We start from the raw sequence: 12,053 nt of genomic DNA, 5'->3' as shown, positions 1-12,053 counted from the left end.
AAGCTGATTAGTTAGGTTAGGTTAGGCTGTGCTAATAACCACCAGTAACAAGCAAACCCTGAATTCTCAGGAGCTTAACACATAATTACTTCTCATGTCAGCGTCTCTGGTTCCATCTTTTGGCTTCACAATCTTAATTCATAGTTTCCTGAGTCACCATGGTAGGGTTGTAAGATGTGGAGGGTCCACATCAACCTTTAAATGCTTTGGATCTGAAGTGACACTCGTCCCTTCTGCTCACAGACTATTGGTCAGAATTAGTATATGGCTCTGCCTGAGGGCAAACAGGCTGAGACATGCAGGAGGCACGTGCGTATGTGGTGAGCTGTCAATGTCTCCACCACAAAAGAGGAATTATTGTTATCAGTAGTGATGCTAGCAAGAGCAACTTTTTCTGACTTTGACTCATTCTGACACGGAGCAGGAACAGGGATGAAGTAAAACTGCATATGGGACACGATGAAGGTCCTGAATGCTCAGGGGGAGAGTGAAGGAGCTAAAGAAGATACTTGACTCATTGTAGTGGGCAAATGTGGGGTGAGAGGCAGCAGCCTACCTGGAATGCATTCTCTGCTAGACGTAAGCTGGCCAACACCACGTCGCCACGGTCCACTGGCTCCTGCCCAGGGTCTCACTAGCACCCCCAGGTCCCCACCAAGGCCAGCCAGGATCCCTCAGTTCTCAAACTGTCTGTGGCTCAAGATCAGTTTTGTTCTTAATTTCTAATCTGTCAGGATTTTTATAAGATACATTAAAAGCAAATTACTAGAGAATTTAAGCAATCTATCAATCTAGAAAATAACTATAACCTAGGATGAAATAATCTAGAAACTAACCCAGTTAACATAAAACGACTTTGAAAAATTTCTCAAAAGCAAGAAAATCTAAAGAAAGTAATCTAGAAAATAATCTAGAGGCTAAAGAAAGGAAATAATGTGTTGTAAATGTTGCCAAACTCTAAGGAAAGCAGCATTACTAGGAAAATGAAATGAAAGGCATCCCAACTTGTCTGAATCCCATTCGATGAGATGAGTCCATTGATCAAGCCCTCAGAAGCTGTGCCAATATCACACTGCTATGCCAACGTCACACTTCCTCTTGGTTTCCATACTATCTCATGGTGGAGTAGTTTTGAAGGTTTGTAGCTCACTGCCAATCCCTGAACACACCTCAGCGGCTCCGTTAGATGCAAGCTCTTGAAGGGCAGAGCCCATGTTTCCTTAACAAGGAATGTGTGGGAATACCCAGCGTAGCAGCCCTCAGTGTCGGAGATACAAGACCCTGGCTGATGAGTAATGGAGACCCCCAGCCTTGGCCAGGAACGTGCCAAGGAAAATCTCCCCAAGTCATTCATGGAATGCTTACCCCCAGGTCAGAGCCTGGCCCCTGGAGGGGTGTGTTTTGAGTTTTCCTCTCTCCAGATTCCATGTGTGCCCCCTTGGCCACACACATCCACACTCCAGAATCACTCACATGCATTGATGGCTTTTGACTACTCAAGTCTATATTAATTAAAGAGTGGACTCGAGATAGGCGAGCCAAGTGTCTTATTTCATAACGTAGATAATGTTAGAGATTTTAATTTACAAGGAGAGCGGAGACCAGGGTCTGTCTGCCGCAGAAAGAGCTGCAGAAAGCTTCGTCGTTTCTGAATCTGATATCTCAAGACTCTCTGAGTTGCCATAAATTCTGATAAAATGTCTTCCCAGCGGCAAAAGATAATTTTTATAAGCTTTTGGAAGGGACTAATAAAGCAGTAATCCACCGTCTTCCATTATTTAAAGACCTGGCTCGAGGGATGTGATTTGTAAGGGTTTTTATATATAAATATATAGACATATATTAATTATATGTCTCAATCCATCACCCTCTCTGAAAAGGAATTGTAGCAGGGAGCTTTGGTTTCCCCAGGACCGGCCTCTCGCCTCAGCTGAAGCTGGAAAGATCTGTCTCCCAGAACTATCCCTGCAGATCTCCATGCCTCCAGGAGAAGTGATCAAAGGTGATAGTGCTAACACTCTTCATCCCTCCCCTGGACCCGTGTGATAACCTTGGGGTTACATTTCGTGTCTGACAAACACGATTTCACTGTGACAAGGCCTGGTGGCGATGAGGGCGGCTTAGTCATCATCTGACAACAGACACATGTTGGGGATTTTCCCATCTGCCCCTTGTCCAAGGATTCTAGCTCTGGGGTTATCGGGCAGACACCAGCCTGAGCATCCAATAACAACAAGCTTAAGCTCAAAGCCAGAGAAGGCAGCCCCTGCATCTTACTCCAGGAGCCTGGAACCCCTGCTGGGTAAGGCAGAGCAGATTTTCAAGGCTGTGGGATTTGTGTGGCTTATTCTGTGAGAACACATCATGTCCCCGTAAAGCGTTTGAGAGGCTACAGGGCAAATATATGGTCCAAGTCCCTGCCCATCAGCCTCGCTGCCTCAGTTGAGCCAAGAGGCCTTCGGATGATGGCAAAAAGTTGAGTGAAGATACTCCTTAAAGGGACAGAGGTTGTTTCATATTTGCCAGGTTTCCCCAGCGTCCTCTCACACTCTGAGCACGCAAGGGGACCCAACACCGTGAAGATGCCAGTGAGAGTGGTGGTGTTTCATTCCTGATCTCTTCTCCCTTCCTCATGGTCTATGACCTCCAAAACACAGGCAAAGAAACTGGAGGTCCAAAGTCAGTGCTGGGATTCACATCCAGGTCTGGCTGACCCCACGGGTTGTGCAGTTTCTACTACAAACATTGACTCAGAGATAAGGAGAATAAATTTTTTAAAAGAAGAGAGGGAGGGAGAGAGGAAAGAAAGGAGGGAAGGCTTGGCACCATTTGAATTAGCCACCTGGATTAGTTGCAGATTGCCGTGCTAAAGGAGGAGAGAGTATGGGGAAATTGCCCACATGAGGAAAGGGTAGGAGCAGAAGACCCTCTAAAGGCTGCACAGACTGCAAGAGGCTCTGGAGGGCAGCTGGCTGGAGGGCCCAGAGCTGAAGCCGGGAAGATGAAATTAGAATGTCTGGCAGTCAATTCCAAAGCAAGAGGTCTCCCAGCTCCACGGGAGAGAGGCATCCTCCCAGCTGAGACTGGACCCTGAAATAGTTGCTATCTGGCTGGACATGGAGTCTGGACCAAGGTACAGGGCTTGCCACTTTATCTGCAGTCACTTCTCAAAGCTATCGTACAGCTTCAGGGCTCAGGTATCAAGATCTTGGGGGGCATTACCCTCCCTGTTAAGACAAGAGAGGGGAGGCAAGATTCTCCCAGTCATGAAACCAGCAGCAACTAGGCTTCCCGTGTCCCTTAGACTTCCTCCTGAAAAGCTCACACCCTGGGGCCATGTGCGGCTGAGGTCACAGAGAGCAGCTTCCTTACAATGATTCGTGAACTTCCAGATTTCCCGAAAGTCAGCAGCTGCCTTCCCAACCCTTGCTTCCGCCCTACCCTCTACCACCTTTCAAGAACTGCACCATTTCCCAATGCCCCGAATTAAAACCCTCCCTCTAGGAAATACCCAGAGCGACTCCTGGTTGCCTGGTTGAATCCTGAGTGAGTTGGGGGGGCCAAACTGGAACATCTGAGAGTAAGTTTCTGTCACCCAGAGGAACAAAAACTTAATCCGGTTTTGGAAAACTAAGAGATCTTTCCAAGCCTCTGCCCACCTGAGAGTGCAGACTGATGGTCCTATTTGCTACGTTTTTGAGGCTGGTCAGCACCTCCTATCTGGTTGCAGGTCTTGATGCTTACAAAGGACTTTCACAGGCACCCCTGATCCCATCAGCAAGTCTAGGAGGTGGGCACGATCCCCATTCAGTGGATTAGAAATGTGGATCTCCAGGACAGGAGCAAATGGAACCAAATGCTTGAACTTTGCATTAGTCTGCAACAAATACCCAAGGCTGCATGCCTTAAACAACAGAGCTTTATTTTCTCATGGTTCTGGAGGCTGGAAGTCCCAGATCAGGGCTGGGCAAGGTTGGTTTCTGGTGAGAGTTCTCTTTGTGGTGTACAGATGGTGTCTTCTCCCAGCCCTCATGTGGCCCTGCCTCTGAGCATGCACAGGGAGAGGGACCCAGCTCTCTGGTTCTCTTCTTATAAGGACACTAATCCTATAGATCAGGGTCCCACCCTTAGGACCTTATTCAACCTTAATTACTTCCTGAGAGGCTCCACCTCCAAACACAACCACACTAGGGGTGAAGGCTTTAACATATGAATTTGGGGGTTGGTGGTAAGGGGGACAAACATTCAGGTCATAACATACCTCTTAGCCTACTGCTCATACTATCACACTAGGAAACTGAATGCATTAGGGAGAGGCATCTGAGGAGGGAGAAAAGAGATGGAAAAAAGGATGGAGGTAAAGGTCTTTGCCTAGTTTCAGCCTAAATCAAAAGGCACAATACTTTCCAAGCCTTGAAGCAGACACTCCCCAACATATTGAATCTGGAGTGGTCATCCACAAGCAAACTGCAGAGGCTTTTGCTTGGCCTGAGTAATATCTTTTAGAAATCCGAATATGCCCCCCATATTTAAAGATTGGAAGAGTTCCTGTAAAAATCTAGGCTTCTCTTGAAAAAAATCAGGTTTCTTCTCACTGGGGCTGTGTGTCAACACAGCAACCATTGGCCCGAGTTTGGGAGCGGCTACTTCCAATGGAGCATCTGACTTGTTCCCTTCACTCACTCCCAATTCCACCTCCGGCCTGGGCCTCCCTGGCCGCCCTGAGCACACACTGGCCCCCTAGGCCTGAGGAAGATGGGGTGCCTTGGAGCAGCCCAGCCTCCCTGAGCTTCCTTGCAGAGGCAACAGCACAGCATGGGTCCTCTTTGATTCCAGGGCTGCCCATCCAATGTCCAGCTGCTCCTTCCCCCCCATGACAATACTGCATAATTCACATGAAAGCGGATTAATATACAGTCAGGAAATTCAGACACTCGATATGACTTCTAAGGGCCTCTTTATTTGTATGAGAAAAGGGATCATCCCAAAATATTCACTTCTCCTCCCCTCTGGGTTTTGAAGATCCCCCAAGACCCTATCCCACTGACCATTTGGATGATAACCAGACAATCCTGTGGGCTGAGGATGGGCGGCTTCCTGGGTACCCCATGCTGGCTACAGGCACCCCAAGGCTTCTACTTAAAGGGTCCAATCTTGGCGTTTATTTATTATTAAAAACTCAGTCTCTAGCTCTGAATCCTTTGCTGTTTTTTGGCTCTTGCCTGAAGCCTCTCCCACAACCCAGCTCCTCTGATCATTTGTGTCAGAAAGTTTCCTCTCTTGGCCCAGGAGGAAGCAGGCCTGTTACCCCATCGTGCTGCTCAGACCTGAAAAAAGTAAGCTGAGGATATGGTAATGGTTCTTCTTCATCCCACACAGCTCCCCACTCCTTAGCTGCGTGACCTTGGGCAAAGCACTTTCCCTCTCTGAGCTTTTCAATTGTTCTTCTGTTAAGTGGTGGTTTGCCACACCTCAGGGAAAATGTACTGCAATAGTGGATAAGGGGAAAAAAATCTTTGAAAGATAGGAAACAGTGTATAAGACTTAACCAAAGTGAATTGGTCAGGGCCCCCAAAAGGAAGGAAATAATGCTTCCAAACAGGGTAACAGAAGGAGAGGTTAATAAAAGGACTATTGACAAAGGAGTGGGCAGGTTTGAGGATACTGACAAGGGATAGGGCATACCCTGGGGATACATCTATGAAGGTATAAGCAAAGGAGTAACCATCGCAGAACCCAGGAGCGGGGCTGTATTAAGAGGGCTACCTCAGAGAAGCACTGGCCTTCAATACGACGTGTAGCCAACCTACTGTGACCTGGCGATGGTGCGGGGGCTGGACGAATTAATATCCCAACAGTCTTACCCTCCACAGTCCTCTTGGGGTTTTCCATTGGTTAAAGCCAACCAGAATGAAGAGGGTGAGGGAGCTCCTCACTGCTGTCCATGGGCATCCATCTCTCAAGCCACAGAGCAGGCTATAGAAGAGATCAGATATGGAGGGGCAAATGGAGGACAACTGGAACCACTTGGAGTAAACAGTTGACAGTGGCTGAGTTTGTTTTTTTCAGGCTTCGTTCACTTTATTTTTTGCATCTAAAACCATGTAGTGGCCACAGCTGGAGCCTGGGTCCTCTGCACAGAAACTCTGGTGTGGGTCTTTATGAGATAGCCAGTGAATTCCTGATAGGGAGACTTGGTGAACCCTGTCTTTTTCCAGAGATAAACAGTGGCTGAGTTTTTAAAGTGCACCAGACACCATGGCCATGCTTTGTATTACCATATCACTTTCTCTTCTCACCAGCCCTAGGAGGTGGGGGGCTCTATTATCCCCATTTTACAGATGAGCAAACTGAGGTTTAGGCAGGCAAATTGCCACCCTCAGGATCACTCAGCTACTAAGTGGTAGAGGCAGGAATTGAACCTAGGACCCTGGACTCCTTGAGGACACTGCTATGTGGCCTCTTAGGTTGAGACAGAGGGACACCCACTCAGTCATCATCCAGGATCACAGCACCGTATTGATGCTTTCTGCCTTGCTCAGCCTTCAAGTGTCAGGGCCACATGCTCTGCACCATGGAGATTTGCTGTGCTGGTCTCAGGGGCTCATCATGAGCCCTGTGAAGGCAGGAACCCACAGCCATGAATGCAGGCATGCAGGATGGATGGGATGGGCAATGCAGATGGAGAACCTAATGCTCAGTGGCCTCCGATAACCCTGGAGCTTCCCTAGTGGGGAGCCCCATGTTAACAGAAGTGGAGGGAGGGGAGATGGAGACGAGAAGTTCATTCTGAGATGCCTATAGAACATGCAACTGGACACGTCCAACCAGCTGTTGGACTCTGTGGGGCTTTGAGCAGGTTATTTAACTTCTATTTCCCAAGGAACCAAAGAAGCAGGCTGCCTTCCCTAATTTTTTAGTCATCTATGAATTAATAGAGAGGACAGCAAGGACCTGGGGAAGGTGAAGCCAAAATAATGGAAGAGCTCAGGTCTAATCACCAAGGGGAAGTTATCTGAGTTCCAGGCACTCCTGCCTTAGACTCATAATATGAGTGAACAAATAAACTTTGATTGTGTTAGTGTGTTAGGCTACTGAGGTTTTAGGGGGTGTTTGTTACAGCAGATACAATGAACTTGCCGGTACATGGAGCTTCTGTGTGAATCAAATCCTGTTTGTAGAAAGACTGCAGGATGGGAAGCTCAGAACTGCCTCCAGAGGGACCCCTGGCTTCTAAGAGTGGCTTCTTTAGGTAAGACAGAAAGAAGCACGTCTTCCTCGAAGGAGCCAGGAGCCGGCTTGAGCCAGGGTGATGAAAGCCCGGGCTGAGAAGGCATTTACTCCCCAGAGCTGGGGTACCCGAGGGATGGGCTTCTCTTAGGGAATCTGTGCAGCTGGGTCCCCTATTCTCCAGTGACCTGGAAGTGGCTGGGGCTCTGGTGCTCCACATGTAACTGCTCTGGCTTTAACCACTGGCTTCAGGGTGATGAGGGTCTGCAGGACTCAGCTGGCAGGAAATTTATGTCCGATCCCCTCAGTTTCTGAGTGCATATTGATTGAAGCAGTTCTTATTCAGCTAAAAGTCTCCAATGGCCCGATTCTTGTGTGTCTTTTTTTTTGGCGGGGGCAGGGGCGTAGTTAAGAAAAAATTTTTTTTCCCAAAATGGAGCCACTTTCTGTTGAGGAACTGAGACCCATCTAGCTCCCTCCCTCTCCACTGCCGGCCCCACCACCGGTCTCCCAGGAGCCCCAGAAGAACCAGTGGGGCGGCAGCCAGGGCTTCCCAAACCATGGCCTAATTCAGTGCTATTTGATATTCCTGCAAACCCAGGACCCACACGATGCGCTGGGACAGTTTGTTTGGAGAACACATTTCCGCCCCTTTGTACTGCAAGCCCGGGACCAAATGACATGCGTGTCTTTTCTGCAGATCTGGAGGGAAGACAGCTTGAAACCACATAGACACACTACAGTTTCTCTATCCATGATATGGGAACACTGCTGCGTGGCCCAACCACCTCCAAGGGTCATTAAGAAATCGTGTGGAAATGTCTTTGTTGGTCAGGAATGCCAGTTTCAAGGAACAGAAAAGCCTCTGACTGTGACCTAAGTTAATAGGGGTTTCTTTTTCTCTCATTACAAGCTATCTGGAGATTGGCAGTTTGGGACATTGGCTTGGTGGCTCTGGGACGTCATCAGGGTCAAAGATCTATTTCATCTTTTGGTTCTATCATCCTTCCCATGTTGACTTTTGATCTCATGCCCAGAGAGGATTCTACTCTCCTAAACTTAGAATTTAAGGATTCATTCTAAGAATACTTGGCAATGATCCATCTCACTATATTTCTCTTGCCCCTTCTTTGTCCTTCAATCCTCCACTCTCTCCCTCCTTTCCTTTCTCCTCTCTCATTCCTTCCTTCCTTCTAGCCATCCAGAAGCAGTTACTGAACAACTACTATGTGGCAGGTGCTAAAGATACAACAATGAACAAAACAGACACAGTCCCTGCCTTCCTGGAACTGACACTAATGGGGAGACAGGCACCATGGTAAATCTTAAAATAAGCATTTACTATCTGTACGTTGAGGGTTAAAGGTATGAGTGGTAAGAACCAACAAACAGAGTCAAAGAGAAGGAATCAGGGAAGGCTTCCAAGAGGAGGTAGCATTCAAGTTGAATCCTGAAGGATAAGGAGGGGTTAGTCAGGGTTAATAAATACTGGGACACACACTCTGGTTGCTGTCAGCAGCGTTCTAATTGCCCACTACTGCCCCCTCTCCAGAGACTCATCAGCTGGGGGAGCCACTTCACCTGGAAGTGTCTAAGAGCTCCCACTATCCGACTACCCCCACGAGAGGGAAGGCTCCAGTCAATGACTGATTTGCAGGAACAAAAGCCCAGACCTCTTGCCTTAAGGAGGGACAACTCTGGGGTCATTACTCTCTAGAGTTCCCTGTACAATCAGGCTGAGGATTGACTGTTGCAGAACCCACAACTTTGCTTAACTTCTTCCCCTGCCCTCTCCTTTCATCACTCCTACAGGGTTCTCCTGGGAACAAGTCTCCAAAAAGTCACTTTATAAGAATCTCTATGTTAATCAATTTTTAGGGAATTTATCCTAAGATATCAGGTGACCCACCGCTCCAGCACAAAGAACAGCTTCTATAAAGCTTCTTGGCGACAAGAGAGAATAGGGGGCGTTCAGGAGAGCTCTAAGTCTCAATTCACTGTTGAGTGGCTGGACTATGGAGTCAGAGCACAGGATGGTGCCCTAAAGCTGCCAATCCACCCTGCAAGGCTCAGTTTCTATCCGGACCCAGATCTGGTAGGGTACCGACTGGAACCAGCCTGAACCCTCTGCACTATTGTGGTTTCAAGGAGCACAAAGCCAGCCTGGCTTTGAGAGAACGAGAGCAAGAAAAAGGCATCCAGGGAAAGCCCGAGGTATGCCTTGCTGACCTTAATGCACCAAGTGTTTTGCAGGCCCTGTGGATCGATAGCAATGCATAATTGAGAGGCTCAGCACTGGCTGGTTACTCAGCCGCGAGCCTGAGAGAGGCTGCAGCCCTTTGCCAGCCCCAGAGTCCTTCTGAGGCTGGCTGCCTGGCTCCGAGACATCTCCCTCAGCCTCTCCCCCTCCACATTCAGGTAGAATAGCCTCCATCTAGCAGAGGGGAAGTACACACCAGACACAGGCAGTGTGGGATGGCAGTTAAGGATGCAGGCTCTGGAGTCAGACTGTATCAGCTATCTATTGCCACAATAATGCTGCATAACAAACAAACAAAAAAACTACAAAAATCTCAGTGGCTTTTAACAACAGGAGTTAATTTAGCTGATGTCTCTCTGAGTGGGCTGAAACAGCTCCACCGACCTTTAGGTGGGTTTGCTGATGTATTTGTGCTTTTGTGAACTAGGTTGTGGAGCCAGAAATATTTGGCAATATATTTTGTTTCACAAGTTTATTTTTCTTCTATCAAGTTAAACATATTCAACAGCTTTTCTTTAAAGTGGCGTGTGTAGTAGGAGCCCATTTTTAAAATTTGTTTCTGTTTTGATCCATCTGTCTGTCCATCTTTCTAACCATCTACCTATTGCTCATTAGCATAAATGTGAATGGAACAGCAGGAGTAATATGCACTAATGTGAATGATTTACCTAAAGACCTGTTAAGTCTGTTCCACTTGTCTGTTATCTTTCTTGGTCCAGGGAGCTAGCCAGAGAAATGTTCTCACAAGTAAAGAAAATGGCAATGGGAAATTTCTTATGGCCTAGATTCATTTCTGTCATTTCTGTCTCATGATCTTGGCCTAAGGAAGTCACATGATTGAACCCAATAGCAAAGATGGGGAAATATACTCCAACCTTTTACTGAGAGGTACTGTAAATTCATAAGATCAAGGGTGAAAAATCAAGACCAATAATGCAATCTGTCCCAGACTGCTTCTTTGGAATTCTGGCTCTGCCACTTGCTAGCTGTGTGACCTTGAGCAAATCACTTAACCTCTCTGAGCCTCAGTTCTCTCATCTATAAAAGAGAAATACTAATGGTAGCTTCCTTTGGGATGGTTGTGAAGATCCAATTAAAGCTGGGGAGGTAGGTAAGTTACTGTTCTGTAAAGTTAGTTATCTTAGCACCAAAAATCCCTGTAGCCAGGAAGAAACCATCCTTGGGGCAGAGCCACCTCTCGGGTAGCAGAGAGGAGAGAGAAGGAATCTAATCCTTGAAATCAATGAGCTGCCTAATCGGGTGACCAGAAGCTCCCAAACGCTAGATTTCTGTAAATGTATAAATTCTCTTGCTGTTTAAGCCAGTGTAGGTCACTTTTCCATTGCCTGCAGCCAAGAGCTTCCCTTCTGATATAGATGTCTGTCCATTTGAATTGCTATAACAGAATACCATAGACTGGGAGGCTTCTAAGCAACAGAACTTTATTTTTCACAATTCTGGAGCCTGGAAGTCCAAGATCAAGGTGCCAGGATGATCCAGGTCTGCCTGGTCACAGACTGCAGACTTCTCACTGGGTCCTCACATGGTAGAAGTGGGGAGGGAGCTCTCTCAGGTCCCTTTTATAAAAGCACTAATCCCATTCATGAGAGCACTACCCTCATGACCTAATCACATCCTTAACGCCCCACCTCCTGATACCACTGCCCTGAGAGTTAGGTTTCAATATGTGAATTTAGGGTGTGGGGGGACACATTCAGACCATAGCAGTTAACCAGCCTTTTAGTGTTTTCACAATGTTTTTCTTAAACCTTGATTCTTTTAGGAATGAATAGCTCTTGAAATATTTGGCAATATTTTTTTGTTTCACAAGTTTGTTTTTCTTCTATCAAGTTAAACATATTCAACAGCTTTTCTTTAAAGTGGCATGTGTAGTAGGAGCCCATTATTAAAATTTGTTTCTGTTTTGATCCATCTGTTCATCTTTCTAACCATATACCTATTGCTCATTAGCATAAATGTGAGTGGAACAGTAGGAGTAATATGGACTAATGTGAACAGTGGTTATTTCTTAGGAGTAGAATTTAGAATGATTATCCTTTTTCCTTTCATTTTAAAACATCTTGTATTCTTTTAAATCAGCAGGCAAATTTTTATTTTACCCCAAAAATAAAATTATTACATCTTTTCTTTGTAAAACCTAGCTGCTGATAAAGACAATAACTAGCATTACTTGAGTGCCCAATACATTCTAGGGGAATTCTAGATTCTAGGGAAATTCTCAGGGAATCTAGTCTCTCCCAAAGCAAACTAAAGGTTGCAGAGCTCTGATCCAGCCTTCTTCTTCTTCCTCCTCCCTCTCTTTGGGCCAAGTTCAGCTCCTCAAAGATCTTTCATCACATTATCTTATGGCCTCAAGACACATCTGTGAAATTGCAGGTCAGACTGTAATTACTAACCCTATTTGGCAGAAGGGTGAATTGCATCCAAAGAGGTTAAGTGGATTGGTTCAAGTCCCCCAGCCAGAGCCCAGGTCTCTATATTATTCCCAGGCTGGAGCCTCCCAGGTTAGGACTAGTAGGAAATTTTGGGTGCAGGGCCAAGA

At 46.7% G+C, this 12,053-nt stretch overlaps 1 long non-coding RNA gene across 2 annotated transcripts in view; it reads right to left on the bottom strand.

Moving 5' to 3' along the window:
* LOC140698124 (uncharacterized) overlaps positions 1 to 12,053 on the bottom strand; it is a 76,134-nt gene that overhangs the window by 56,612 nt on the left and 7,469 nt on the right. Inside the window, exon 3 of one of the 2 annotated variants that reach the window (XR_012075628.1) lies at positions 5,847 to 5,976. The exons of the other annotated variant lie outside the window; for it this stretch is intronic. This is a non-coding gene — a long non-coding RNA (uncharacterized lncRNA). Of the gene's footprint in view, positions 1 to 5,846; positions 5,977 to 12,053 lie in introns of those variants that run through there. 2 annotated transcript variants of the gene reach the window in all.

This window comes from Vicugna pacos, chromosome 9 (assembly GCF_048564905.1).
Source record: "Vicugna pacos chromosome 9, VicPac4, whole genome shotgun sequence".
NCBI classification, from domain to species: domain Eukaryota; kingdom Metazoa; phylum Chordata; class Mammalia; order Artiodactyla; family Camelidae; genus Vicugna; species Vicugna pacos.
Note: the sequence above shows the minus strand (reverse complement) of the source record. Positions and strands in the feature narration are given on the sequence as shown.